General features: G+C 46.7%; 1 long non-coding RNA gene across 1 annotated transcript in view; it reads left to right on the forward strand.

Moving 5' to 3' along the window:
• Nucleotides 1-14,427, forward strand: part of LOC138350785 (uncharacterized) — a 229,840-nt gene that overhangs the window by 210,216 nt on the left and 5,197 nt on the right. The window lies entirely within an intron of this gene.

Below are 14,427 nucleotides of genomic sequence, written 5' to 3' on the forward strand. Positions count from 1 at the left end.
TCTCTCTCTCACACACACTACATCAGCTCATTGATGGTTGAGAGGCGGGACCAAAGAGCCAGAGCTCAACCACAACTGGGTGAGTACAACTAGGTGAGTACGAGCACAGGATTCCGCTCGTGACAACGGTCTAACTCCCAGGCACCTGTTTAATGCCAGGTGGACAGAGGCATTAAATGAAACAAATTCTGCTCAATTGTGTCCGTCTCGGCTGGGAATCGAATCCAGGCCCGTGGATTGCAAATAGCATACACTGACCACTTGGCTACAAGCTCACCAATGTGTACTAACCTATTTCCTTCTGAAGGATTGGCCTTTAGTTCTTGGACCCCGTCATACTAACCACCGGTTGTCAAGTCATTCTAATACCTGGTTGATACCTGGTTGATGGGGTTCTGGGAGTTCTTCTACTCCCCAAGCCCGGCCCGAGGCCAGGCTTGACTTGTGAGAGTTTGGTCCACCAGGCTGTTGCTTGGAGCGGCCCGCAGGCCCACATACCCACCACAGCCCGGTTGGTCCGGCACTCCTTGGAGGAATAAATCTAGTTTCCTCTTGAAAATGTCCACGGTTGTTCCGGCAATATTTCTTATGCTTGCTGGGAGGACGTTGAACAACCGCGGACCTCTGATGTTTATACAGTGTTCTCTGATTGTGCCTATGGCACCTCTGCTCTTCACTGGTTCTATTCTACATTTTCTTCCATATCGTTTACTCCAGTACGTTGTTATTTTACTGTGTAGATTTGGTACTTGGCCCTCCAGTATCTTCCAGGTGTATATTATTTGAATATTATTAATAATGGAATGACTCCTGATTTATTTTGAAAATTATAAATGGAATGGGTTTCTATAACCTGCTCCTTTAGTTCATTCCAGTTTCCCACTACTCTTACACTAAAAGAAAACTTGTCAACATATCTATGGGTCATCTGGGGCCAGATTCACGAAGCAGTTACGCAAGCACTTACGAACGTGTACATCTTTCCTCAATCTTTGACGGCTTTGGTTACATTTATTAAACAGTTTACAAGCATGAAAACTTCCCAATCAACTGTTGTTATTGTTATAAAGAGCTTCCTGGTGCTTCGGAGCTCATTAACTGTTTAATAATTGTAAACAAAGCCGCCAAAGATTGAGAAAAGATGTACAGGTTCGTAACTGCTTCGTGAATCTGGTTCTTTAAGCTTCCACCTATGACCTCTTGTTCTACTGGAATCCCTTTTGGACGTTTCTTCTTTTCCACTCTGTCAATGTTTCTTAAGTATTTCACGTGAATTACGTCTCCATTCTTCCTCCTCTTTTCTAGCGACGTCAAGTCTGGTTCCTTCAGTCTTTTTCCATACTCTAATCCTCGCAATTCTGGGACGAGCCTCGTTGCAACCTTCTGAACCTTTTACGAGTTTCCTTCTGTGAATTTTTTAACTGGTGGAGAGGTGAACCTCTCCACGATGGAGTCAGTAGCACGGAGTCAGTAGCACGGAGTCAGTAGCAGGGAGTCAGTAGCACGGAGTCAGTAGCACGGAGTCAGTAGCACGGAGTCAGTAGCACGGAGTCAGTAGCAGGGAGTCAGTAGCAGGGAGTCAGTATCACGGAGTCAGTAGCACGGAGTCAGTAGCAGGGAGTCAGTAGCAGGGAGTCAGTAGCACGGAGTCAGTAGCACGGAGTCAGTAGCACGGAGTCAGTAGCAGGGAGTCAGTAGCACGGAGTCAGTAGCACGGAGTCAGTAGCACGGAGTCAGTAGCAGGGAGTCAGTAGCACGGAGTCAGTAGCACGGAGTCAGTAGCAGGGAGTCAGTAGCACGGAGTCAGTAGCAGGGAGTCAGTAGCAGGGAGTCAGTAGCACGGAGTCAGTAGCACGGAGTCAGTAGCACGGAATCAGTAGCAGGGAGTCAGTAGCACGGAGTCAGTAGCAGGGAGCCAGTAGCAGGGAGTCAGTAGCACGGAGTCAGTAGCACGGAGTCAGTAGCACGGAGTCAGTAGCACGGAGTCAGTAGCACGGAGTCAGTAGCACGGAGTCAGTAGCACGGAGTCAGTAGCACGGAGTCAGTAGCAGGGAGTCAGTAGCACGGAGTCAGTAGCAGGGAGCCAGTAGCAGGGAGCCAGTAGCAGGGAGCCAGTAGCAGGGAGTCAGCAGCAGGGAGTCAGCAGCAGGGAGTCAGCAGCAGGGAGTCAGCAGCAGGGAGCCAGCAGCAGGGAGCCAGCAGCAGGGAGCCAGCAGCAGGGAGCCAGCAGCAGGGAGCCAGCAGCAGGGAGCCAGCAGCAGGAAGTCAGTAACACGGAATCAGCAACACGGAGTCAGCAACACGGAGTCAGCAACACGGAGTCAGCAACACGGAGTCAGCAGCACGGAGCCAATGCGTACGAACCGAGCCACTCCTCTTAACCAATCACAGCCAATAATAACTAGTAGCTTGAAACGTCAATTTCACATAGCTATTAATTTCAGCAAAGCATCGTAATTTAGACGCGGGAAGGTGGGGGGGGGGGGGGAGTCGATAGCGTCGATAACACGGCGCATTACGTGCGCGAAAACGTCACATTCGCCAACTAGTAACGCACATGCGTTGCTGAGCCACAGCAACGCGTGGCCGGGTACAGCTAATATTCAAAAGCATAAAACGTGACATTTTTGGGTGGTTCAACAGTACATATTGAAAAGCTTGGCCAAAAAGTTTATATAAATACTCTCATGGTTAGAGTTTGGCGCTGGATAGCAGCTTTTAGTATAGGAAGATGGGCTGGATAACAGCATTTAGTGTAGGATCATGGGCTGGCTTAAGTGTAGGAGCATGGGCTGGTTAACAGCCATTAGTGTAGGAACATGGACTGGATAACATCCTTAAGTGTAGGATCATGGACTGGATAACATCCTTAAGTGTAGGAGCATGGGCTGGTTAACAGCCATTAGTGTAGGAACATGGACTGGATAACATCCTTAAGTGTAGGAGCATGGGCTGGTTAACAGCCATTAGTGTAGGAACATGGACTGGATAACATCCTTAAGTGTAGGAGCATGGGCTGGTTAACAGCCATTAGTGTAGGAACATGGGCTGGATAACATCCTTAAGTGTAGGAGCATGGGCTGGTTAACAGCCATTAGTGTAGGAACATGGACTGGATAACATCCTTAAGTGTAGGAGCATGGGCTGGTTAACAGCCATTAGTGTAGGAACATGGACTGGATAACATCCTTAAGTGTAGGAGCATGGGCTGGTTAACAGCCATTAGTGTAGGAACATGGACTGGATAACATCCTTAAGTGTAGGAGCATGGGCTGGATAACATCCTTAAGTGTAGGAGCATGGGCTGGTTAACAGCCATTAGTGTAGGAACATGGACTGGATAACATCCTTAAGTGTAGGAGCATGGGCTGGTTAACAGCCATTAGTGTAGGAACATGGACTGGATAACATCCTTAAGTGTAGGAGCATGGGCTGGTTAACAGCCATTAGTGTAGGAACATGGACTGGATAACTACTGCAACCCCTCAGCAACAGCCAGAGCAACAGGGAAAGTATACGGCGCCATTCACCGATGAAGGCGAGTCAACTGGAAAATATTGCATGCAAAATATAGCAATAAGGCACTGCAATACGCGTGGGTATTTCACACGACACTTGGCTTCGTTCTCGATTCACAGTCGAGGTTCCCAGTGTTCGATTCCCAGGGAAGGGGGGGGGGCAGAAATGGTTTGGCACGTTTCCGTTCACCTCATGGCTCTGTTCACCTAAAAGTAAATCGGTACCCGGGAGTTGGCCATGAGTTGTTCAGGGGGGGGGGGTTGCATCCTTGGGGGGGGGGAACCTCGATACATCGATACATGTCTTATGTATGCATAATATATTATATATTATATTATATATATATATATATATATATATATATATATATATATATATATATATATATATATATATGCTGGTTAGCATTGTAAATGTGTGGCCACGTCTGAGGTAGAAAAGAATAAACACAAAAACAAAAAGAAACAGGCTTCCTGTCCCCGGTATACGCAGATGTATCTTGATAAGCATTATCATGTATATGAGTACACACATTAGCGAGGATAATACGCATCATACGCTAATCCGGCGGGTATTGTCTTGATCTGCCACTCCGTACAGAATACAACTGTCTAAGAGACCAGAGCCTTATAGTGGCCTTCACTTAGGCTCTAGGGCCAGATTCACGAAGCAGTTACGCAAGCACTTACGAACGTGTACATCTTTCCTCAATCTTTGGCGGCTTTGGTTACATTTATTAAACAGTTTACAAGCATGGAAACTTCCCAATCAACTGTTGTTATTGTTATAAACAGCCTCCTGGTGCTTCGGAGCTCATTAACTGTTTAATAATTATAAATAAAGCCGCTAAAGATTGAGAAAAATGGACAGGTTCGTAGGTGCTTGCGTAACTGCTTCGTGAATCTGGGCCCTGGTCACCGCTCGTTACTTCTAATGGCCTCCCCTCGTACCTGTCCTCTCTCACATTCCTTCCCTCACCAGCTTCCTGCGAAATCTACCTTCATCTACCCCTGCGTATTTACCTTTACCTGCCCCTGCATAATCTACTTTCACCTGCGTATCTACCTTCACCTGTATGCCATATTGCCCGCTTTATTATGCCCAACTCAGTTCTCTATACGCCTATCATCTTGTCTACCTGCCTCGATCTTTCGTATATACCTACCCCATTTCAACCCGTACCCTAAGTTTACCTAACCCTAAGTTTACCTAACCCTAAGCTTACCTGTCACTTACCTATATCCCCCAACCCTCCCCTTTCATACCTGCATTCTTCTCACCTATAATCCTATATAAACAGGGGCAATGGAGCCTCTGCTTGTTCAGCTAAATCCAACTACTCTCATTCCTCACCTCCAAACCTTCCCTCTCTCCCCCCTCCCCTTCACCTCCAAACCTCCCCTCCCTTTCAAACATTCCCCCCACCCCACCGCCCCCCCCCTCCCCCAACCCACTCGCCTATGTAAATATAATCTGGCTTCATCATAGGCTTCATCGCGGTCTATTGTGTGTCCTCGGGGCAGGGAAAGGAGTTCAGGTTTCAGCTAACCTTCTTGGTAAGTGGAGCAGCAACGCCATCGACATTGTGTTTCACTCACACTCTTGACCCTCCAGGCTGTCGGTGTGTGTATAGGGGGGGGGGGGGGTTTGTTTACATGTGTTCCTCTCCTTGTGTTCTCCAGGTTGTGGCGGGTTGTCCTTAGGCTTCATTCACGGGTTGGGTTCAATGAAAGAAGGAATGTGAAGGTTCGAATCCTCTTCACGGCCCTTGTGGATTTGTTTTTCAAGGATTGGATTGTTTGGTAGGATGTGTGTGTGTGTGTACGGGAAGAGGGAGGGAGAGAGAGAGACAGGGGGGGATGAGGGTGTGTGAGAGAGGGGAAGGGATATAGGTGCATGGGGAGGGAGAGGGAGGGAAGGGGAGGGAACTATCAGGAGAAATAGCCAAACCTTTACTACAATATAGCGCTGGGAAAGATTGGCATAAGGATTTGGGACAAAACGGAGGGGGGGGGGATATGGCTCCCCAACCACTTGCTGGACGATCGGGGTTGTCAAAAAAAAAGCATCTAAGGAATATGTAGACATGTTCCCTAGACATGATGACTTCCAGTTCCAGAGCCGTAGACAGGCCGCTGAAGTACAACAAATATTCGAAGCTCCGAATGTTGCAAGGAGCTTCGAAGTTTCGAAGCTCACGGAAAGTAAACCCCCCAAAAATATCAGTATAGTGTGAAACACCACCACAGTGGACGTGATTTAGTGGATTTAGTGGATTTAGTGGACGTGCACAGTGGATTTATATATCACGTATTATATAAAATATCGCAAAATATTTCTATCGAAATCAAGATTGCACATAACTACAAAAATTCCGACCTTATCCGAACCCTCAAAACTTTTTATCCATGATTAAACTCCTTATTCAAGAGCAGATAATTAACGTTATCTCTTAGCTGTATAAACAGCGTTTAAATGGATTTTAAAATAACAAGTAAACTCTCTCTATATATATTCGTGTCAGTTAACATTGTACATCGCGCCGTTACTATCATCCTGCAACAGATTCGGTTGAGAGAGGGGTTCTGAGGCCAGATTCATGAAAGCACTTACGCAAGCACTTACGAACGTGTACGTCTTTCCTCAATCTTTGACGGCTTTGGTTACATTTATTAAACAGTTTACAAGCATGAAAGCTTCCCATTCATCTGTTGTTATTGTTATAAACAGCCTCCTGATGCTTCGGAGCTCATTAAATGTTTAATAATTGGAAACAAAGCCGCCAAAGATTGAGAAAAGATGTACAGGTTCGTAAGTTTTTGCGTAAATGCTTTCGTGAATCTGGCCCCAGCAGATCCTCCTAAAATGTGCTTCAAGATAACCGAACACACACACACCGATATACAGATGATGCAATGATATCTCTATAAACAGCTGATAAAACAGTGTTACACCAGCTGATATCTCCACAGCTGACACATCCACTCCCAGAGTGCCAGCACATTCCAGAGTGCATATCACTCTAACTCAACCAGTTAGTTGGTTGGCGAGAGGGACCTCGTAGCCTGGTGGATAGCGCGCAGGACTCGTAATTCTGTGGCGCGGGTTCGATTCCCGCACGAGGCAGAAACAAATGGGCAAAGTTTCTTTCACCCTGAATGCCCCTGTTACCTAGCAGTAAACAGGTACCTGGGAGTTAGTCAGCTGTCACGGGCTGCTTCCTGGGGGTGGAGGCCTGGTCGAGGACCGGGCCGCGGGGACACTAAAGCCCCGAAATCATCTCAAGATAACCTCAAGATAACCACTCTGGAGGTCTCGTCTCAAAACAAAAACAAAAAATGCAGGTATCTTTTTTTGCACTCCGATCTTCACCTTTGACTCCATAGAGCCGACTATACACCAATTTGGCCCGCTTGACAGGAAGGTAATTATGCCTGTCAAGCTGATTACCCAGTATGGTCGTCAAGCGGAGGGTTTACGGGTCGTGTCAAAAATCAATGTGACATTAACCCATGCTATAAATACAAGGTAATGTCATAATGTCGCTATCTTGAGGATTCAAGATTGAATACTCAAGCTCATGATTCTCTTGACGTGGCCAATGAAATTATCTGACGATTCTATTAACATTCGAGTCATATGGCAGTAAATGAATAAAACAAATGAAAACAGTAAATTATATCAATCTATATTATATATATATATCAATATATATTCCCCGCGAAGCAAATGATTAAAAGTAGAGAGAGTGAGAGAGAAAGGGGGGAAGTGAGAGACGGAGTGAGAGGTACTGAGAGGGAGCTAGAGGGAGTGAGAGGGAAGGAAGTAGGGTAGGAGGGAAGAAGGGTAGGAAGGAAGGAGGGTTGGCGAGAGAGAGAGAGAGAGAGAGAGAGAGAGAGAGAGAGAGAGAGAGAGAGAGAGAGAGAGAGAGAGAGAGAGAGAGAGAGAGAGAGACAGAGAGAGAGACAGAGAGAGAGACAGAGAGAGAGACAGAGAGAGAGACAGAGAGAGAGAGACAGAGACAGAGAGAGAGACAGAGAGACAGAGAGAGAGACAGAGAGAGAGACAGAGAGAGAGACAGAGAGAGAGAGAGAGAGAGAGAGAGAGAGAGAGAGAGAGAGAGAGAGAGAGAGAGAGAGAGAGAGAGAGAGAGAGAGAGAGAGAGAGAGACAGAGAGAGAGAGAGACAGAGAGAGAGAGAGACAGAGAGAGAGAGAGACAGAGAGAGAGAGAGACAGAGAGAGAGACAGAGAGAGAGAGAGAGAGAGAGAGAGAGAGAGAGAGAGAGAGAGAGAGAGAGAGAGAGAGAGAGAGAGACAGACAGACAGACAGACAGACAGACAGACAGAGCGAGCGCGAGCGAGCGCGTAGAGGGGTGGGGGGGGGGTCAGAACAGGTTGTAATCGACACCATAGTCAAGAGCCAGCATTATCTATACACACCCAAGACAAGAGGAACAGCTGTAGAGGCGGGTGCCGAGTCCTCCTGGGCGTCTGTCTGCACTCTGTGACCCAGGGCCAGACTGGTGCCTCAGACACCTTTACTCCAAAGAAATAATCATCAAAAGAAGGTGCCAAAGCCGGGGAGATTATGTTTAGCTGCCCAAGCAGAAGCAGACTTGTTTGCGCTCCAGAGGACGTTGAATCCTCTGTCGCAAGAACGTGCCAGAGACGAACGGATGATCCATGAGGCGAGACGATACGTCCTGAGGGAGGAGGGGAAGGATACCAGCTGAGGAAGGAGGTAAAGACTCGAGTACAAAAGAATAAATCCATCTTAATCAAAACAAAGAAGATGGAATCAAGGCCGACTTCACCACAGACCTCAACAGCGGATGAAGATGGATAACTTCAAATGGCGGCTAACCTTCCCTTTTAAGGAGGTTTAGTACCCCCACAGTGACGCCAATGAAGTTTGTGGAGATGAAAAGATGACAGGCCGTGTCCACTGAGCTGACCAGCAGCTGTTCAAGATAATTCAGATATTTACATGTAAAATACTGAGGCCAGATTCACCAATCAGTTACGCAAGTACTTACGAACCTGTACATCTTTTTTCAATCTTTGGCAGCTTTGTTTACAATTATTAAACAGTTAATGAACTCCGAAGCACCAGGAAGCTCTTTATAACAATAACAACAGTTGATTGGGAAGTTTTCATGCTTGTAAACTGTTTAATAATTGTAACCAAAGCCGACAAAGATTGAGGAAAGATGTACACGTTCGTAAGTACTTGCATAACTGCTTCGTGAATCTAGCCCCTGGTGTTCTGGTGACCGATTTGCATTCTGGGGGCTCCGAAACACTTAAATAGTGCAAAATTTTAGGGTTGTGCCAAACACTGCGGAAAACCAGAGATGTTGGCACACAAGACACGAATTCAACATCATTAAAAGTAGCCTCGACTCTGCCCACAGTCCAGCAGAGAGAGAGCCTCGAAATCTAATGTACGATAATTCTATTGTCTTTCAGATTAGGGAAAATTGTAATTAATTTTGTCAATAAAGATGTTAATAATTTGTTGGTCGACTGGATGGGGATTACACTACCCTCATGGGAAAATGGCAGACAATTGCTGGGTAATTATTATATGTGTATCTCCCCACCTCGACAGCCATACATTATTCCCCTCTGTGTCGGTCAAGCAGGAGCCGCTGCCACACACACACAGATAGAAACAACCAAACACGTAGAGGGAAATAAATCACCGGTACAACTTTATTCCTAAAGAATTCCCTTCTTCCATAGCAGTGGAACAAGGGGATTCCACTGCTATACTACTCGATGGTTCAAGCCCCAACGTCGGAGGAGTTCGAAGAAATCTACAGCCTCTAGAGGACAAACTCTACCTTGCAAAATCTTCCTCATCGTGCAATTTGAAGCAGAATCCCAAGAAAGACGAGAGCTGCGACAAACACAATAGAACAACAATACACTCGGGTTATAGCATGCTGATCGTCTTATATAAACATTTAGAAGTTATAATTAACACTATATTTAGCCATTGTAACATTAGTCTTGTAGATCTGTTGTGACAGTCATTTTATGCCCGTTGTGACATCACCCTTGTTGACCCGTTGTGACATCACCCTTGTTGACCCGTTTTGGCATCACCCCTGTTGACCCGTTGTGATATCACCCTTGTTGACCCGTTGTGACATCACCCTTGTTGACCCGTTGTGACATCACCCTTGTTGACCCGTTGTGACATCACCCTTGTTGACCCGTTGTGACATCACCCTTGTTGACCCGTTGTAACATCACCCTTGTTGACCCGTTGTGACATCACCCTTGTTGACCCGGTGTGACATCACCCTTGTTGACCCGTTGTGGCATCACCCTTGTTGACCCGTTGTGACATCACCCTTGTTGACCCGTTGTGACATCACCCTTGTTGACCCGTTGTGACATCACCCCTGTTGACCCGTTGTGACATCACCCTTGTTGACCCGTTGTGACATCACCCTTGTTGACCCGTTGTGACATCACCCTTGTTGACCCGGTGTGACATCACCCTTGTTGACCCGTTGTGACATCACCCTTGTTGACCCGGTGTGACATCACCCTTGTTGACCCGGTGTGACATCACCCTTGTTGACCCGTTGTGACATCACCCTTGTTGACCCGTTGTGACATCACCCTTGTTGACCCGTTGTGACATCACCCTTGTTGACCCGTTGTGACATCACCCTTGTTGACCCGTTGTGACATCACCCTTGTTGACCCGTTGTGACATCACCCTTGTTGACCCGTTGTGACATCACCCTTGTTGACCCGTTGTGACATCACCCTTGTTGACCCGTTGTGGCATCACCCTTGTTGACCCGGTGTGACATCACCCTTGTTGACCCGGTGTGACATCACCCTTGTTGACCCGTTGTGACATCACCCTTGTTGACCCGTTGTGGCATCACCCTTGTTGACCCGGTGTGACATCACCCTTGTTGACCCGGTGTGACATCACCCAAGCTTAATCACTGTGCACCGGGCGAGAATATTTCCATTATAAAAAAAAATATCCGTCTCTATTTTATATATCTTGATATATATTGACTTGTACCAAGAACTAACTCTTGAATAAGATACGATGAAGTATTAAATAATATTCACGTCTCAAAGCTGTCGTTTCCAGACCAGAATAAGTCAGACCCCGAGCCCTGCTCCAGCGACCTTAAATCATCACTAACCACAAAGAAAAACTTTCGTAATTCGAAACAAAGTTAGAAATTCACGTAACGAAAAATTCGTTCTAGGAAGTCTAGCTTTGCCCGAGACAAACTATCGCCATATATAAAAAAAAAAGATATATAACACAAACAGGCTACAGTTTGCATATTGAAATGAGCAGCCGGAGCATTATGGGGGGGAGCGAGAAGTAGTCAATAAAACATACGATCAGTCATGTCTGGTAGGGGGGTTATACTTTAGGACAATAGAGTGGAGTAAATAGTGCTGCCTTGATGAACGACTTCCCGGAAGCGCTGCTTGAATTATAGAATTGGAATCAAATTCGAGCAAGGAGTGTGCATGCTGAAGAAATAAACAAACTAATATTCAGAGACTGGTTCGTAGCAACGGGTCTGGGTTCGATCCCCGATGGCTTGAAGTGGATTGACACTATTCCTGCACTCCCCTAGAAATATATATATATATATATATATATATATATATATATATATATATATATATATATATATATATATATATATAGAACCATCCCTGAGGGATCCATCATGGTGATTGAGAAGTCCGTCCTCAAACATTACTAAAACGTAACGGCAAAGGGGGTCAACATGAGGGGGGTCAACATGAGGGGGTCAACATGCGGGGGGTCAACATGAGGGGGGTCAACATGAGGGGGGTCAACATGAGGGGGGTCAACATGAGGGGGGTCAACATGAGGGGGGTCAACATGAGGGGGTCAACATGAGGGGGTCAACATGAGGGGGTCAACATGCGGGGGTCAACATGAGGGGGTCAACATGAGGGGGTCAACATGCGGGGGGTCAACATGAGGGGGTCAACATGCGGGGGGTCAACATGAGGGGGTCAACATGAGGGGGTCAACATGCGGGGGTCAACATGAGGGGGTCAACATGCGGGGGGTCAACATGAGGGGGGTCAACATGAGGGGGGTCAACATGAGGGGGGTCAACATGAGGGGGGGTCAACATGAGGGGGTCAACATGAGGGGGTCAACATGAGGGGGATCAACATGAGGGGGGTCAACATGAGGGGGGGTCAACATGAGGGGGGTCAACATGAGGGGGGTCAACATGAGGGGGGTCAACATGAGGGGGGGGTCAATATGAGGGGGTCAACATGAGGGGGGGGGTCAACATGAGGGGGGTCAACATGAGGGGGGTCAACATGAGGGGGGTCAACATGAGGGGGGTCAACATGAGGGGGGGTCAACATGAGGGGGGTCAACATGAGGGGGGTCAACATGAGGGGGGTCAACATGAGGGGGGTCAACATGAGGGGGGGTCAATATGAGGGGGGGTCAATATGAGGGGGGGGTCAATATGAGAGGGGTCAACATGAGGGGGTCAACATGAGGGGGGTCAACATGAGGGGGATCAACATGAGGGGGGGTCAACATGAGGGGGGTCAACATGAGGGGTTCAACATGAGGGGGGTCAACATGAGGGGGGTCAACATGAGGGGGGTCAACATGAGGGGGGGTCAACATGAGGGGGGTCAACATGAGGGGGTTCAACATGAGGGGGTTCAACATGAGGGGGGGTCAACATGAGGGGGGTCAACATGAGGGGGAGTCAACATGAGGGGGAGTCAACATGAGGGGGGGTCAACATGAGGGGGGGTCAACATGAGGGGGGGGTCAACATGAGGGGGGGTCAACATGAGAGAGGGGGGGAGGTTAATTAACATGATCGGAGAGCTTCAATTATCAAAACCAGTCTCATCAATGGCTACTCGACTTTAATTCCTTCAAATGCAAGGCAATGGACGACCACAAGAAGAAAACTGTTTAATAAGGGACAGTCAATTAATTCAGAAAACTCCGACCTAAGAATGTATATTTCCCCAGATGAACACACACATTAACTAACGCACATGAACAATATTATCAACATTGGCAAAAAATATAGATTTTAGAAACATGAAAAAAATATATTGATAACACTATGTTCAGTTCTATTTGTGGTTGGTAAGCATCACCAGCATGGAACCCACGCCTTGTAATAGAAGATACACTAATTAAACTGCATTAGATGAGTACCTAAACAAGTTCACAGTATAGCAGAAATAAAGTACCAATGTGAATGAAATCATGAGAAACATACGATAAATATAGAGGGATATATTATAATATATATAATATATAGATGAGCTAGACAACCAGGAATTTATATGCTGAATCCAAGAGTTAAACTTACAGCGACGGCGTTTAAGTAAACTTATTTACGCTCAAGAGTTTTTAAAGTTCCTCTGGTTTAACTGTTCCCGTCCAGTCATTATAGAAACTGTAAATCTAACCTATAGGTTAAATTATTAGGCTTTATGCGCCAACATTGTACCATGTTGTCATGGTGTCAGCGAAATTATCAGTCACACACACACACACACACACCAGTTGATTGACAGTTGAGAGGCGGGACCAAAGAGCCAAAGCTCAACCCCCGCAAGCACAATTAGGTGAGTACCAAAGGGCGGGACCAAAGAGCCAGAGCTCAACCCCCGCAAGCACAACTAGGTGAATACACACACACAGATTCTGTGTGTGTGTCTTCAAGATTCTGAAGGGAATTGATAGGGTAGATAAAGACAGGCTATTTAATACAAGGGACACACGCACAAGGGGACATATGTGGAAACTGAGTGCCCAAATGAGCCACAGAGATATTAGAAAGGACTTTTTTAGTGTCAGAGTGGTTGACAAATGGAATGCATTAGGAAGTAATGTGGTGGAGGCTGACTCCATACACAGTTTCAAGTGTAGATATGATAGAGCCCAATTGGCTCAGGAATCTGTACACCTGTTGATTGACGGTTGAGAGGCGGGACCAAAGAGCCAGAGCTCAACCCCCGCAAACACAACTAGGTGAGTACACACACATACACACACAGCCTAGTAGGCTCAGGAATCTTTACACCTGTTGATTGACAGTTGAGAGGCGGGACCAAAGAACCAAAGCTCAATCCCCGCAAGCACAAATAAGTGAGTACACACGCACGCACGCACGCACGCGCGCGCGCACGCACACACACACACACACACACACACACACACACACACACACACACACACAGTGAGAGACTATACTAAGACTTGTTGAGCACCTGGAGAGCATTGGGTTTGTAAACAAGCACCAACATGGGTTCTGGACAGGGAAATCATGCCTAACAAACCTTTTAGAATTCTATGATAAAGTAACAAGGATAAGGCAGGACAAAGAAGGCTGGGCAGACTGCATATTTCTTGACTGCCAAAAGGCCTTTGATACGCTACCGCACATGAGACTGCTATACAAACTTGAGAGGCAGGCAGGAGTAAGCGGAAAGGCCCTAATATGGGTGAAGAACTACCTAACAGGAAGGAGCCAGAGGGTAATGGTAAGGGGCGAGAAGTCGGACTGGCGAACAGTAACAAGTGGAGTACCTCAAGAATCGGTGCTGGGACCAATCCTCTTTTTAATTTACGTAAATGATATGTTTACAAGAGTGGAATCATACATGTCAATGTTTGCGGATGACGCAAAATTAACGAGAAGAGTTGTGACAGACGAGGATTGTAGGATCCTCCAAGAGGACTTAAACAGGTTGCAGAGATGGTCAGGGAAATGGCTACTGGAGTTTAACACCAGTAAATGTAAAGTTATGGAAATGGGATCAGGTGATAGGAGACCAAAGGGACAGTACACAATGAAGGGAAACAGCCTACCTGT

Source organism: Procambarus clarkii, chromosome 47 (genome assembly GCF_040958095.1).
Source record: "Procambarus clarkii isolate CNS0578487 chromosome 47, FALCON_Pclarkii_2.0, whole genome shotgun sequence".
In the NCBI taxonomy this organism is placed as follows: Eukaryota; Metazoa; Arthropoda; class Malacostraca; order Decapoda; family Cambaridae; genus Procambarus; species Procambarus clarkii.